Source organism: Chiroxiphia lanceolata, chromosome 6 (genome assembly GCF_009829145.1).
Source record: "Chiroxiphia lanceolata isolate bChiLan1 chromosome 6, bChiLan1.pri, whole genome shotgun sequence".
Taxonomy (NCBI): Eukaryota; Metazoa; Chordata; class Aves; order Passeriformes; family Pipridae; genus Chiroxiphia; species Chiroxiphia lanceolata.
Window position 1 is genome coordinate 62,681,648 of NC_045642.1, and position 13,637 is coordinate 62,695,284.

The 13,637-nt window shown below is 53.0% G+C and overlaps 1 protein-coding gene across 1 annotated transcript in view; it reads left to right on the forward strand.

Moving 5' to 3' along the window:
* Positions 1-13,637, forward strand: part of LOC116788859 (maestro heat-like repeat-containing protein family member 6) — a 946,858-nt gene that overhangs the window by 97,128 nt on the left and 836,093 nt on the right. The window lies entirely within an intron of this gene.

The following is a 13,637-nucleotide window of genomic DNA, read 5'->3' on the forward strand; positions in this document are numbered from 1 at the left end:
GGGAGGGAGGTGAGTCTGCTTTGTGGTGGCTGCAGAAAAGAGGGTAGAAATGTTCTTTCCATGGATGTGTGCTCCGCTGTCACGAATCCACCTTCGTGTTGGATAGACCACATCTGCATGTGGAGGGGAGGAGGGGGGGAGACAAACCAGGCAGGAGAGGCGCTGATTAAATCAAGGCAAAGCTTGGCAGCGCTGGGGAACAGCCTGATGTGTATCAGCCAGCACGTGTGCAACACATGTCGGAGCTTGATGTTCCCATCAGGAGCCGTGGGCGCGCGGCAGATGGCAGAGAGCAGGATGAGAGGTGCAGACCTTCCTCCCACCGGGGGCTCAGTCCTGCCCCAGCACCCTCTTACTCACAGAATCCCAGAATGGTTTGGGTTGGAAGGGACCTTAAAGCTCATCTCATTCCGTCCCCTACCGTGGGCAGGGGCCAGGTTGCTCCAAGCCCCATCCAACCTGGCCTTGGACACTTCCAGGAATCCAGGGGCAGCCACAGTTTCTCTGGGCAACCTGTGCCAGGGCCTCCCCACCCTCCCAGACAGGAATTCCTTCCCAATATCCCATCTAACCCTGCCCTCTGGCAGTTTAAAACCATCACCCTTTGTCCTATCAACTATTCTTTGGGATTGAGTGATCCCTTCCTACTCACCCTGAGCACACCTGAGCTAAGGAACTTACCCAATATATCACTATCACAAGGCTTATCCTGGTGGGATTCAGTTCCTCCAGGGACCACACTCATCTGGGGACAGTCCTACAAGGCAGCTCATCTCCTGTCTGCTTAGATGGGATCCCCCAGATCTGGAGCAGGGAGCCCACAGCACACACATCTGTCTCCAGGGAGCTGCTGGTCTCTTCTCCCAGGTAACAAGTGACAGGACAAGAGGAAACAGCCTCAAGTTGCACCAGGGAAGGTTTGGGTTGGATGTTGGGAAAAAATTCTTCATGGAAAGGGTTGTCCAGCCCTGGCACAGCTGCACAGGGCAGTGGTGGAGTCCCCATCCCTGGAGGGATTTAAAAGCCATGAGGATGTGGCACTCGGGGACATGGGTCAGTGGTGGCCTTGGCAGTGCTGGGGGAACAATTGGACTCGATGATCTTAGGGGGCTTTTCCAACCCAAACAATTCCATGACTGAGCCTGTCCCAGTCCTGGGGGTTACCTGGTGCACCACCTCCAGCCCATTTTCTGTGGGCAGCCTCTAAGGAGCAGCTGGGTTGAGCTTCCTGTCCCGGAGCCACCTAAACTCGGGCACTGATGGATGGCTTAAGTCAGGAGGGATTGATGTGTCAGCTCCCCACCCAACACCAGGCTGCTTTCTAGGGATTATTCACTTTCTTTCCCGAGTCCTGGGGCTGCACGAGTGTTACAATTTTACTGCAACCAGAGTCTTTGGAGGGGGGAGGGAAAACGTTGAGGATTTGCTGCTTCAGACACTCTTTTCCTGCAGTGACTTTTGACTCTGAGCAGCCTCAGCAAGTGCCAGTGCCTGGGAATGCCTGGGAATGTCATTCCTGCACTCTGCAATGCGTCCCCAAAGGAAAGTCAGAGTCCTGTGGATTTTGCAGCAAATGTTTTGCCAGTTTCTAGTCCTGCTTCATAACCCTGATGGCATTCTTGGCCTCCCTGGGTTTATGATTTATGGGGACGTATTCCCAGCCTTTTGGGGGAAGCGGGAGCTCTGGCTGCAAGCTGTTCTGTGTAAGCATCAGGCTCCTCCTGAGTTTATCCTGTGCTATCAGGAGAAGCTGTGTGTGCATCTGAGCACGGATAAATACATTTTATGTGTTAGATACGTTTGCAGTGCTCACTTGTGACGCTTTAAACACACACCAAAGCTGTGTTTAAATCAGGGGGTTTAAACCTGCTGCAAAATCTCATCCTCTCCAAACAATTTAGTTAATTAACCAGCTAAATCAGTTCTTGCTGACTCTCCCTTGCAGATACCCCTCCTGAAGGAGATTTTTCTTTAGATTTGGATGAAATGCAACAGTTGAGTCATGATTTTCTCCCTGGCTCGGCTGCCGGAGCAGGGAATGTTGTTCACAATACTGGCTGTTGCCATATGCTTTTTTCATCAAGTTAAAGGGTGCAACTTTCTTTTTTGCTTCCCCCTCCACTGACTCACTCCCCAAATATGTTTCTGGTTAGGATGCCTTGTGACTTCTTCCTGACAGAAGGTTTTCTAGTTTGCAGGCAGCTCTGGGAGTCGTCTCCGCGAGCTCTAAAACATCCCAGCTCCTGGGAGGAGAGGACGGGTGTCCTGGAAGGGAGGAGTGGAAAGATGCTTACCTGGTTTTTGGGTGCTTGGTGTCTTTTGGGAGCTCTCCTGCCTCAGAAATGGTTTTCCAGAAGCTGGGCAGTCCCGCTCCAATGCCCTTCCCATGTGGATTGTTGTGCCTGGGATGTCGAGGAAATGCCCAAGGGAATTTTGATGAGATCTCCCTGCTGGATCCTGTGCAGGGCCAGGAGTTGGACTCAGTGATCCTTGTGGGTCCCTTCCAGCTCAGGATATTCTGTGATTGTGTGATTAGGTGAACTTGGCCTTTTATCTGTTTATTTTAAGAAATGCTGGAAGTTAAGGTCAGGAGATGCTGCTTGGAAAGGATCTTGGAGAGACAGACAGACCAACATGTCCCTGCTGGATTTCTTTTAAGACTTTGCCTTCTGTTGACCCCCAGACCTTCACCACTGATGCCAGATTTTCTAAGCAGGCTATAAATCATTCCAGTGATGCTTCCTGAACCTGGCCTTGCACCTGCAAGCACGGGAGTGGGTATCTGAAAACCAGAGTCCATCACGCTTGTAGATGAGCATCCCATCCTCACTTCCCAAAGTTCTGACAGCCCAGGAGATGCCAGAGACTGGGAAGAACAGTTTGGCCTTTTCCAGCTGCAGGAACTGAGATGCTGAGAGTTAAGTGACTGGCCCAAAGCCAAAGTCCTTGGAAATGAGCCCAAATCTTCCTCCTATTAGCTGGGATATGACTGTGTAGCATTCCTTGCCCTGCTGGAAATGTCACCCGTGGTCTCTGGAGCAGCTATCCTGCAAAGAACATGTCTATTTTTTTTTTTTCCCCTGAAGTTGCTTTTCCTTACAGGACAACCCCCATCTGTTTGATCTTGTGGGATGCAGGAGAGCAGGAATGTGCCAGCCTTTGTAGCACTTCTCATTTCCTACAGCCTTGCCTGGAAAGTTAACTCGGGGCTTCTCCACGCTGGGAATTTTCCAGAGAAAGCTATTCCAGCTGAGTGGTTCTCCAGCAGTGCATCCCTGGGTGTTGGGGTGACGGCAGAAGGACATGTAAGGACACTGCAGGGTGTCCCTGCCTGATCCTGGCACCTCTCCCAGGGAACAGAAAACTGAATTCTCGTTCTCCCTGCCCCTTCTCAAAGCGTGGGAGCTGCTCTTCCCTGTGCCACCTGGGAAGTCACTTGCTGTGACCACAAGCTGTTTGGGGACAGAAGGTGGCAATTGTGGTGCCACCTGTCAAAGCCACCTGAGATCCCAGTGCTGCTCCCAGGACTTGGGTTTATTCTGTTAGACAGCAGGTCCCATCTTTCCACTGGGGTCTCTTCCAGGAAGGACAGGTCATTTATACCCAGCCCTTCACATGGTAACCTCTCCTTGGAGATCCAGGAGTGACTCCTGCAAACTGGTGCCAAATTTCCATGTGATTTGATGGAACTTTGAGGTTTTTACTGTGGATTTTTTTTCCTTATTCCTTCCAGTGCTATTATTGCTGTTCTTTCCTGGCCTGGCTCTGTCGTCATCCAGTGTCATAAAATCCAGTGTCATCAATGGGGAAAGGGAGGAGGAGGAGGCAGAGGTGAATCCCTGCAAGGGATAAAGGTTGGAATAACCCATCCTTGCTCAGCTGGCAGCATCTCCAGTGCCCAAAACACAATGGAGAGCTGGAAGCGAATCCTGGCCACTCCACAGCCCTGCAGGGAAGGACAGGGGACTGGAGGCTTGAAAAAAAAAAAAATACCCTGGCAGCACAACCTTATGGTTGAAAAAAAAACATCTGGATGTGTCAGGATTTTGGCTGTTGGATGGAGAAGTGGACAAGGTGCCAACAGTTGCTGGTGCTTGGTGTAGAGAGTTTTGAGGAGCCAAACAAGGTGATAAATGCCCTGACCCTGTTCATCACTTGACAGGCCAAGATGGCAGAGCAGCAGAGGGCTGGGTTGGGATCCCAAACCTGCCCAGTGCCCCCCATCTGCCCCTGAGAAGGCAGAACTGAACCTCCCACTCGTTGCTTTGGCTCCTGGTTCCCAGGGCTCTCCCTGTGTCCGTACTGCCCATGGAGCAGCAGCCCCAGCTGAAACCATGGCATCCATCATGGGGAATAACCAACCACCCCCATCCTGACAAGGGGTGCTGGTTTCCCACTGCAGAGAGCAGGGTTAGATGGGATATTGGGAAGAAATTCCTGACTGTGTGGTGAGGCCCTGGCACAGGTTGCCCAGAGAAGCTGTGGCTGCCCCATCCCTGGAAGTGTCCAAGGCCAGGTTGGATGGGGCTTGGAGCAACCTGGGCTAGTGGAAGGTGTCCCTGCAGAGGGGTGGAATGAGATGAGCTTTAAATGTCACTTCCAACCCAAACCATCCTGTGATGCTATGATCTCTCTGCCATGGTGACCTCCTCTCACCCCATACAGCTCCCCCCTTCCCATCTCCTCCCCAGGAGCTTCCCGGGGGCCTGTTAAGCCACTTCAGAGCGTTGACCTGATTTTCTCCTCTTCCCTGTGCATCTCCAGGATGTTTCCTATCATGCTGCCATGGGCCTTGGCTTCTCCTCCCACCCTCCCACGGCTGTGTGCAGCAGCGTCTCGCAGCACATTCCTTCGCTCCGTAATCTCCGGCTTGCTATCTAAGGAGTTGAAGGATATTTCCACCCCAACAGTGCCAGAAAATACTGGCAACCACCTCCGTCTACCGTCCTCCCGTGCACACATCCAGCTCCCCAGCTCTCTGATACTCTGCCATGTTCAAACAACCATCACTGACAGGCAGCTCTCGAGGCAGCAGGTTGTTTTCTTTTCTGGCTGGGTTTTTTTTTTTCCACCCCCCTTTTCCAAGCCCCAGCTGGTTCCTGCAGCTTCTTGCCTTGGTGACTGAGTTTGACTCTTCACACCGAGAGTCTGTGCTGTGCCTGCAGCACCAGAGATGAAAACCTGCCACACACAACTTTAGCTTGTCCTCTCTGTTCCCCAGAGAGCAGCAGGTCCGAGATGTGCCTGATCATTGCTGATTCCATCAATATCATCCTGCTACACCTCAGAAACAATTCCAGACCAGCTTCCTATGGCACTAACTGGCAGCAGGGATGAAAGGTCCTGGTCTGCTCCCAGCTGGGGATTGTCACTGATATTTTTGTTGGTCTAGCAATGATTCCTCTCTGTCCTGAGGTCTCAGCCACCTGCAGCTGTGAGGACACAAGTGGATGACCATCATCCCAACATGTGGTGGAGTTTGGGGCATCCTCAGTGCTGGATTCAGCACGCAGTGAGCATGGACATTTACCTGCAAATGGAGACTGGAGCAAGTCCGTGCATGGCAGTAACTTCAGACCCACCTTGAGAGAGAACATGGGATCACAGAACAGTTTGGAAGATCATCTTGTTCCAACCCTCTTGTCATGGGTGGGGATGCCACAAGAAGCTGGAATGAAGCTGTTGCTCTTTAGATCAGGCAGCAGCTCCAGCATCCTCCAGTTTAAGCAATGAGCTGTCCAAAGCCTTTATTGGCCAGAGAAGGTGTGAGAGCCCTGCTGGCACAGTGTGGGCACACAGACCACCCAGGACACCTGTTTCCTGGCTCAGCTTTAAAACCCGCTAAGGATGGTGATTCACCTCCCTCTTTCACTCTCTTATATCTAAACAGTCTCCCCAATGTGATAATCTGAGTTTTTTTCCAAGTGATTTGTCCATTGCTTTTTGCCCATCCCCTGTGGAAAGGGGGAACAGCACATTTTCTCCCTCTTCCATCCCTCCCTCTCTAGATAACATCTTCAGGTAGGTAAAAGAGGGTTTATCATCATTCTTTCCTTCTCCAGGGTGAAGAACCTGAATTCTTTCAACCTTTCCTCATCTGTGCCCCTCCTGTCTCACCAGGATCTGCTGATGAACTTGGAGTGGGGGTTCCCAGTGTCCCTATTTTGCAGGGGATGTGGGGCTGCAGCAGTAACTGTCAGAGCACCACAGCAAGTTCAGCTGCAGTCACTGTGTGTCTTCCAGGGTCTCAAAAGTCACCTCAATTTCAAGCTTCAGTGGGGTTTGGGGCATTCCCAACATGGTTGCCCATTCCTGGCTGGCTGAGAGCCCACTTCTCCTTCCTACAGGAGCTGCCAGTGGCTCCCCCAGCTCTGCTCGGAGACAAAATTCATCCCACCAGGCTGATTCAATAACATGGACCTTATTAAACCACCCCGACCTGCTCTGTCTCTATTTTTCCAGCACTAACTGCATTACCACCCCGCCTGCATCCAACCTTTCCGGTGAGGACTGAAGCTGGAAAAGCACAAAACCATCCAGCTGTCTGGGCATCATCCGTCTCCGGCTTCCCCCGGCACAACGGGCTCCTGAACCTGCTCAGGGGCCGCAGCTACACGGGGGAACTCGGCTGTCTGAGAGGCAAATAAAAGGTATTTTCAACCCCTGGGATACTGCAATATCAGAAATTGATTTTCTGGTTGATGTTCCCCAAATCCCTTTATTCAGCCTGGCGCTGAGCTGAGGCGATCCGCACGGAGAGACACGGATGTGACCGGGAAATCTGAGCCCGGTGTCCATTAGGGCACTAACCCTCCTGCTTCCCTGCAGCCTCCCAGTGTTAATTTCCCTGCAAAAGGAAGCAATTTGGGGTTATTTTTTAACCAGTCCTGCACACAGGGGCTGTTGTGCTTTCCCACAAAGCAAACCAAACCAGCCGACCCGTGCATCCTGATCCCGGCTCCAGCAGGGAGCTGCGTCCTCAGTGGTTCTAGTCACTGCTGTGTGTCCGGCCTCAGCTCCTCCATCTGTAAAATAGGGAGAGAATTGTTGTAGTTTCCTTGGCTGCAGCCATTTGTACCGGGATATGATCAGGGACTGTGGGTAATCAGTGCCCAGGGAGGCTGCTCGCACACACCCCGAACCCAGCAAGAGGTGCCAGGATATAAAGTCCCAAATTCCTAGAATGGTTTGGGTTGGAAGGGACCTTAAAACCACCTAGTTCCAACCCCCTTGCATGGGCAGATATATTTGGGTTTGGTTAAAAACAAGACACAAGAGCAGTCTGGGCAGCCCCATGGACACCCAAGAGAAGTGGTTGTAGGGGACGATGCTGAGTCACTCCCCCTGAACGTGTGACTTGGGGTGTGGGGGAAATTTGGGGGACTCACGCAGGGTGAAAGTGTCCTTTTCCACCAGGGCTGTGTCCCCAGACACCCCATAGTGTCCCTGTGGCGTCAGAGCTTTGCTCAGGTGCTCGGTTATCACCCAGCTCTCGCAGAGCTCTGACGTGGGAATCAATAAAAACCCTCCTTCTGTGCTTTTTGTTCTCCGCCAGCACATGAGCAAAGGCAGTCAAAGCCAGCCAAACGTCCTCAGTGCCCTCCTCTCCCTCCTCCTCCTCCTCCTCCTCCTCAGTTTTCCGCAGCAGGGGTGGGATTTATCAGGAGGGTGTGATTTATAGGACAGGTGTGATTTATGGGGCTGCTGCTCTACTTGTTTGGCCGTTGGGGCTGTGCAGCCTTGGAGAACTCCCTGCACCAGCAGCGTGGCTTGCTCGGAGTCCCTGATTCCCGAGGTTTTGGATGCTTCTGGGACCTGACAGTGGGAATGAAGTGGTGGTGTTTCTGCTGCAGACTCTCCTTCCTTCTGACTGGGCTTGGGGGCAGTGGACACCCTCCCTGGGGAGCCCAGGGCTGTGTGGCTCCTTCTCAGGATGCCACATGAAGGGGAGGTGTGAGGTTTTGGGGGATAATTGGTCAATGAGTGTGTTCCAACTGCTCTCCACATCTGGGTTTCCCCATCTCCCCCCCTGAGCTGCTGTTGTTGTATCCCTGGTCATGGGGATGAAGAATAAGCCCACTTAAGAGTGTTTTTAGGGGCTGTGGGGTGGGGACAGGATCCTGGCACCAGGGTTGGTGGTGCAGGCCAGCATGGAGCATCCCAGTACCATCCAGAGGGGATGGGTGGCCCAGCCTGGTGTTTCTGGGGATTTCACAGTGGGAAAATCATCCCAGTCCTTCCCCATCCTCATGTGCTCTGAGCAGCACTGGACAGCCCGTCCCCAGGGCTGGATTTGCTTCTCCATTCCACAGTTTGGGGAAGTGCACCGTGCTCCAGAGCAAACTCCCGAGCACGTCCCTGGGGGTGGGTGTGGCCCAGCACATCTCAGGGATGCCCCTCGGGTTCCCCAACAAAGCCTGACTGATGAGCTTTGCCTCGCCCTGATAGAGGGAAAACCTGGCTGGGAGCCAGTTTCCCCGGACCGTTGGGGATGGGAGAGCCAGGGCTGGAGAGATAACGGGATGTGTCGGTGCCAGGGCTGGGGTGGGGTGGGGGGTTGGTGCTGCAGCACTTGGTGGTGCCGGCTGTGGGGCTGCCACTCTGGAATCACACAGGACAGGGCCCCACAGGGTGCCAGGGGCAGTTTTCCTCCCCTCCTTCCTGACCTGGGAGATCTGCAGGGTGCTGGGTGCCAGCACAGGGTGCATTCCCACAGCTCCACTTTCCATCAAGTGACTGCCTCAAAAGGGCCTGAATAGAAGCTGTGAATAATTGATGGTGTAATTTGGGGATTTTTTTCCCCCTCCCACTGCTTCCCAGTAAATCATTCCCAAATAGACATTTTCCACTGTCTGGCCAGCTCTGCAGATGAATGTCAGATCCCTCAGATGAATTATTTGGGATTTTTGGTGTTGCTGACTAACAGTGGATAAATGACACTGGGTGTTTCCTCTGACACCCCAGAGTTACCAACCCCGGGGATGCTGATTGAGTGTTGCGTGACATTTGGGTTTTCTTTGAGCCCCAGCTCCATGGGAGAAATCCAGCCTTCCAGCCTGGACTTTGTATTTGTAGAGGCAAATGAATAGGAGGCCTTCTGGAGGTGGAAAAAAGCCAGAACGGGAGATGCAAAGGCTCAAAAAAAAAATCTAATGGACAATAGAAAGTGGTTTAATATGTTGTATAATATGGGAGAAGAGGGGATGTGGGAGATGTTTGAACCTTTGGGATGGATGGAGGCAATGGTCCAACATCCCTGGGGGTTCTGGAGGTGTTTGAAAGATGGATGGGGAGGGCAGCAGCTGAGTGGGACACGTTCTTGCATCCCTATGCAGCAGTTACTGCTGGAAGTCATGAGGTGACAGTAAGAGTCCAAGGTGAGTAGTACCAAACCCATCCCTTGGGCACAGGTGCCACAGAGGAAGACCAGTAATGGAAAGGGGTCCTAGGAATGCCAGCTGGGAGACACTCGGGCACCAAGCAGGGAGCTGGAAGGATATTTTGCAGCCCTGGGGATCAATCGGCTTTTAGGAGAATTTACCTGGGATTTATCCAAATTCTCCATCACGTGGATTCAGGTGTCCAGCTAACAACTCCCTCTGGCTAAAACAGATGTTTTAGGATGCTCCAGGACCCACCAGCCCTTTCAGAAGGACACCAAGTGCAAGGACCCTTCTGACCATGGGGACAACGGACCAGAGAATGATTTGAGGCACGTTGCTTTCTTTGTGGGCCAAGGCAAGAGTCACACTCGGTGGAGGTCACTTCTGGCAGCTGGGAACATCAGAAGGAGGTCAGTCCTGGCAGCTGGAAACATCAGAAGGACATAGAAAAAGGATAAAAGATAAACGACGGCGCAGGGATTAATGTCAACAGGAAACTAAGGGCTGACACAGACCGAGCCGGGAGCGGTGTGTCATGAAGAGCTGATTGCTGAGGAAAAAAACTCCCAGCCTGAGGCTTTGAGAACTTAACTGAGCCTAATTCCTGGAAAGAAGGTGAAGAGGGGATAGAGAAGGGCCCTGCAGCAGGGTTTGTCCTGCAGCACAAGCCTGGCAGGCTCTGGTGCACCGCGGGTGATGGCAGGAACCTGCGGCATGGAAATGAGGCGAGATTTTGTGGCTGTAGGGCAACGAAACCTTGGCTTGACTTACCCAGGGAGGAGGTTCCTTGCTCTGGCTTTGTGTCTGGTACCTGAGTGTAAATATCTCTTGCAGGCTAGGATTTATTCCAGAGGCTGCCAGGAAAAGTTGTGACTGCCCCATCCCTGGAAGTGTTCAAGGCCAGGTTGGAGCAACCTGGGATAGTGGAAGGTGTCCCTGCCCATGGCAGGGGGTTGGAATGAGACAGTCCTTAAGGTCCCTTCCAACCCAAACCGTTCTGTGATTGTAATCTATGCTTCTGTAACCTTTGGGCATGAAGGACCAGGCTGGATGGTTGTGAGTCTCAAATCTTGATCTCTGGCTTCATCCCACGTGTCCTTGGCCATCAGATGAGAGGGAATTTGGACAAGGGCATGGAGTGACAGGACAAGAGGGAATGGCTTCCCACTGACAAAGGGCAGGGTTAGGTGGGATATTGGGAAGATATCACTTCCCTGTGAGGGTGGTGAGGCCCTGGCACAGGTTGCCCAGAACAGATGTGGCTGCCCCTGGATCCCTGGAAATGTTCCAGGCCAGGTTGGACAGGGCTTGGAGCAACTTGGTCACAATCACAATCTAGACAGACCAAACCTGCCCATCTCAAGTGCCTCCTCAAGATCCTCATCACAAATCTCATTCATCCTTTCATTACAGGGATACTGGATTAATTCCATGCATGGCCCAGGTGATGGCACATGTACAACATGCAGCTGTGACGGCGTCACTGCTCTGCACATACATTCAGAAAAAGAAAAGGGCCACGTCACGTGGATGTTTCCAAAATGACAAAATCAGGGAAGAACGAATGTGGCCAGGAATAAACAAGGAAGCAGAGTTACCCAGCATGTTTCCTTTGTCAGAAGTGTGACCTTGTCTCTGCTGGGAAATGGTCATTTGTGAAAAGGGAACCTTGGCTACGTCCAACAGACGCTTAGAGGTGGAAGGGGATGAGGAGACAGAGGGGTTGGAATGAGATGGTCTTTAAGGTCCCTTCCAACCTAAACCATTCTGTAATTCCATGATTTTGTGAAGGAAGGATCTTGCAAACCCCCTGTGAGGAGGAGCGGTACCAGTGGCAGTGGATTCAGAGGTGTTGGTGGCACGTAATGTGCTGGAGGGAATAACAAGCAACTGCATTCCTCCTTTTTGGGCTTTTCTTCTGAAACACCATCGTTAAGGAAGAACTGCAGACAGGGAATTTCAAGGCCCAGGTGAAGTGGAAGGGTGACAGGGGCCAAGGAGGGGCTGCCCACACCAGGTCAGAGCACACTGAGCTCGGACAATTTGAGGAAACAGAGCTTTTGTTTACATGGAGATTTTGGGGAATTTCTTTACTTCTGGAGAGCTGGGAGCTCAGCCCTGCTGCTTTTCCAGCTCCAACCACCCAGTGAAGGCACGGGGCAGAGTTCCATGGCTGGTCACCCTGGGAAGAGCCAGTCCGACCGGCTTGCCCGCAGCCCTGGAGCAGCCAAGCAGGAACACCAGCAGGAACAGCAGCTGCTTTCAACAACTGCCCATAAGAGTTTAGAAACCAAAATAAAGGTCAAAAAAAAAAAAAATGGTGGGGGGGACCAAAACTAATTGAATAAACCCACGACAGGGAAGTAGCCTCTCAGCTTCACCGCTGATTTCCTGAGGATGCCCATTAAGTCACTTCATGGGAAAAGTATCCTGGTTTCCACCAAGCAGGGGCAGAAGGACCTGCGGGCTGGAAGCAGCGCTGCGGGCAGGTCTGGTAGGTATCATCCCTGTCCCGATGGAAGCGGCCGCGCGTTTCGGCACCTTATTTGGCTATTGCTGCCCGTGCGGAGCGAGGACTCGCTGCAAACAGTGGGAAGAGCCCTGGGGATGCTTGGCTGCCTCTGACGCAAGAGCCTCGCCGGTACATTTTTGACCTTGCTTTGCCTCTCGGCCGGGCGCTGGAGATCACGGTGCCTCTCCCTCCACACACCCACCGGCCGAGGGAAGGAGCCCCCGGGGATGGAAAGGGCAGGGGAAGCGGCTTCCCCGTCCTCGGGGAAAGAGAAAAAGAGAAACGAGCGGGTTTAAGGGCAGAAGGAACCGGCAGCCTCCGCTCACGGCTGCAATCAGCTGTACTAAAAGGTTACTCGCTCCGCGGAGCCGTATCCAATTGCATCAGCTGGGAACCTCGTCCAACACGCCGGGCTGAGAGTAACCCTTTCTATTTATTGCCCTATTGTTTGACGCTGGAGGAACACGGAGATACCATCTGGGAAAGCTTTGTTGTCGCAGACCGGCTTTCCCCTGCGCTCCAAAGTCACCCTCTAAGTTACACTCCAGCTCCCAAGTTCGGGGGGATGGAATGGGGGTTATGCTGACAGGGATTGAGGCCCCAGGAGGATTTGAGGGGGGAGGTCCGTCCTCCCGCTGTTCAGGGCAGCAGTCACCCAATCTCCTTCTGGCAGCATCAGCCTCGTTAACCCAAATCCTTGGACAAAACCTGTTTTAGTCTGCCTGGAGCAAGCTCAGGAAAGGTTTTGTTAGTGCATATGATAAAGGAGAGAAACGTCCCTTTATAAATATCTCCACTATAACAGCGAAGTGAAAAGTGGGAAAACTTTATCCATTGAGGGGGTTTGTTGCCTCCATGGCACCAAAGCAACCTGGTCTGGTGAAAGGTGTTCCTGCCCATGGCAGGGGCTTGGAATTGGATGGTCTTCCAGGTCCCTTCCAACCCCAACCATTCCACGATACTACGGTCCTAAAGCTCCCACTGCCATTCGGGACATGGGATGTGGGAATGGTGCTCGTGGAGCTTCGGGCTGGCAGAGCCATCCCCGAAGCTGCCGGGGAGGGTACGGCTTTGCCGGGATGTGAATTCCCATCGCCTGGCAGAGTGCGGGACACATCCACCTCAAACCGCAGCCCCTTCCGCGCGTCGGTTTTTCAGGAAGCCCGGTTGCCTGGCGGGATGTGTGTATCACTGGGTGGAGAGCTACAGGAAGCGGATAATATTTTTTTTTTTCCTCCATTTGTGCCGCTTCAGACTCTTTTATTTAAAGACAGTTCCCATTTCCCAGATTCACAGATGATGAGGATGGAGGGAGCCAGCCCATTGCCCGGCCTGGGCGCGGACATGGACTACTATGCCAAGGTAGGGCTTTGCTGAACGGGAAGGATTTTGCCTATGAATTTGGGGCCAGTGTTAAAAAACACCCTGAAGGGTGCAGAGTGGGCAGGGCTGCCATGTGTGTTTGGGACACCAAGGTTCCAGCAGCCCTAATGGATGCTCTCCTGGCTGGCTCCCAAGTTCCCCACTCTGCCTGCTCTGGGATCACTGGCCGTGAGCTGAGCCAGGACAAGTTAAGCCAGGATGAGCCCAGCTGGGACGAGCTGAGCCGAGCTAGGCTGGACAAAGCCGTGCTTGCTGGGCCAGGATGAGCCCGGCAGAACCGAGCTGGGATGAGTCGTGCCGGGACGAGCCCAGCCGGGCTGAGCCAAGGCAAGCCAAGCTAGGCTGTGCCGAGCCGGGCT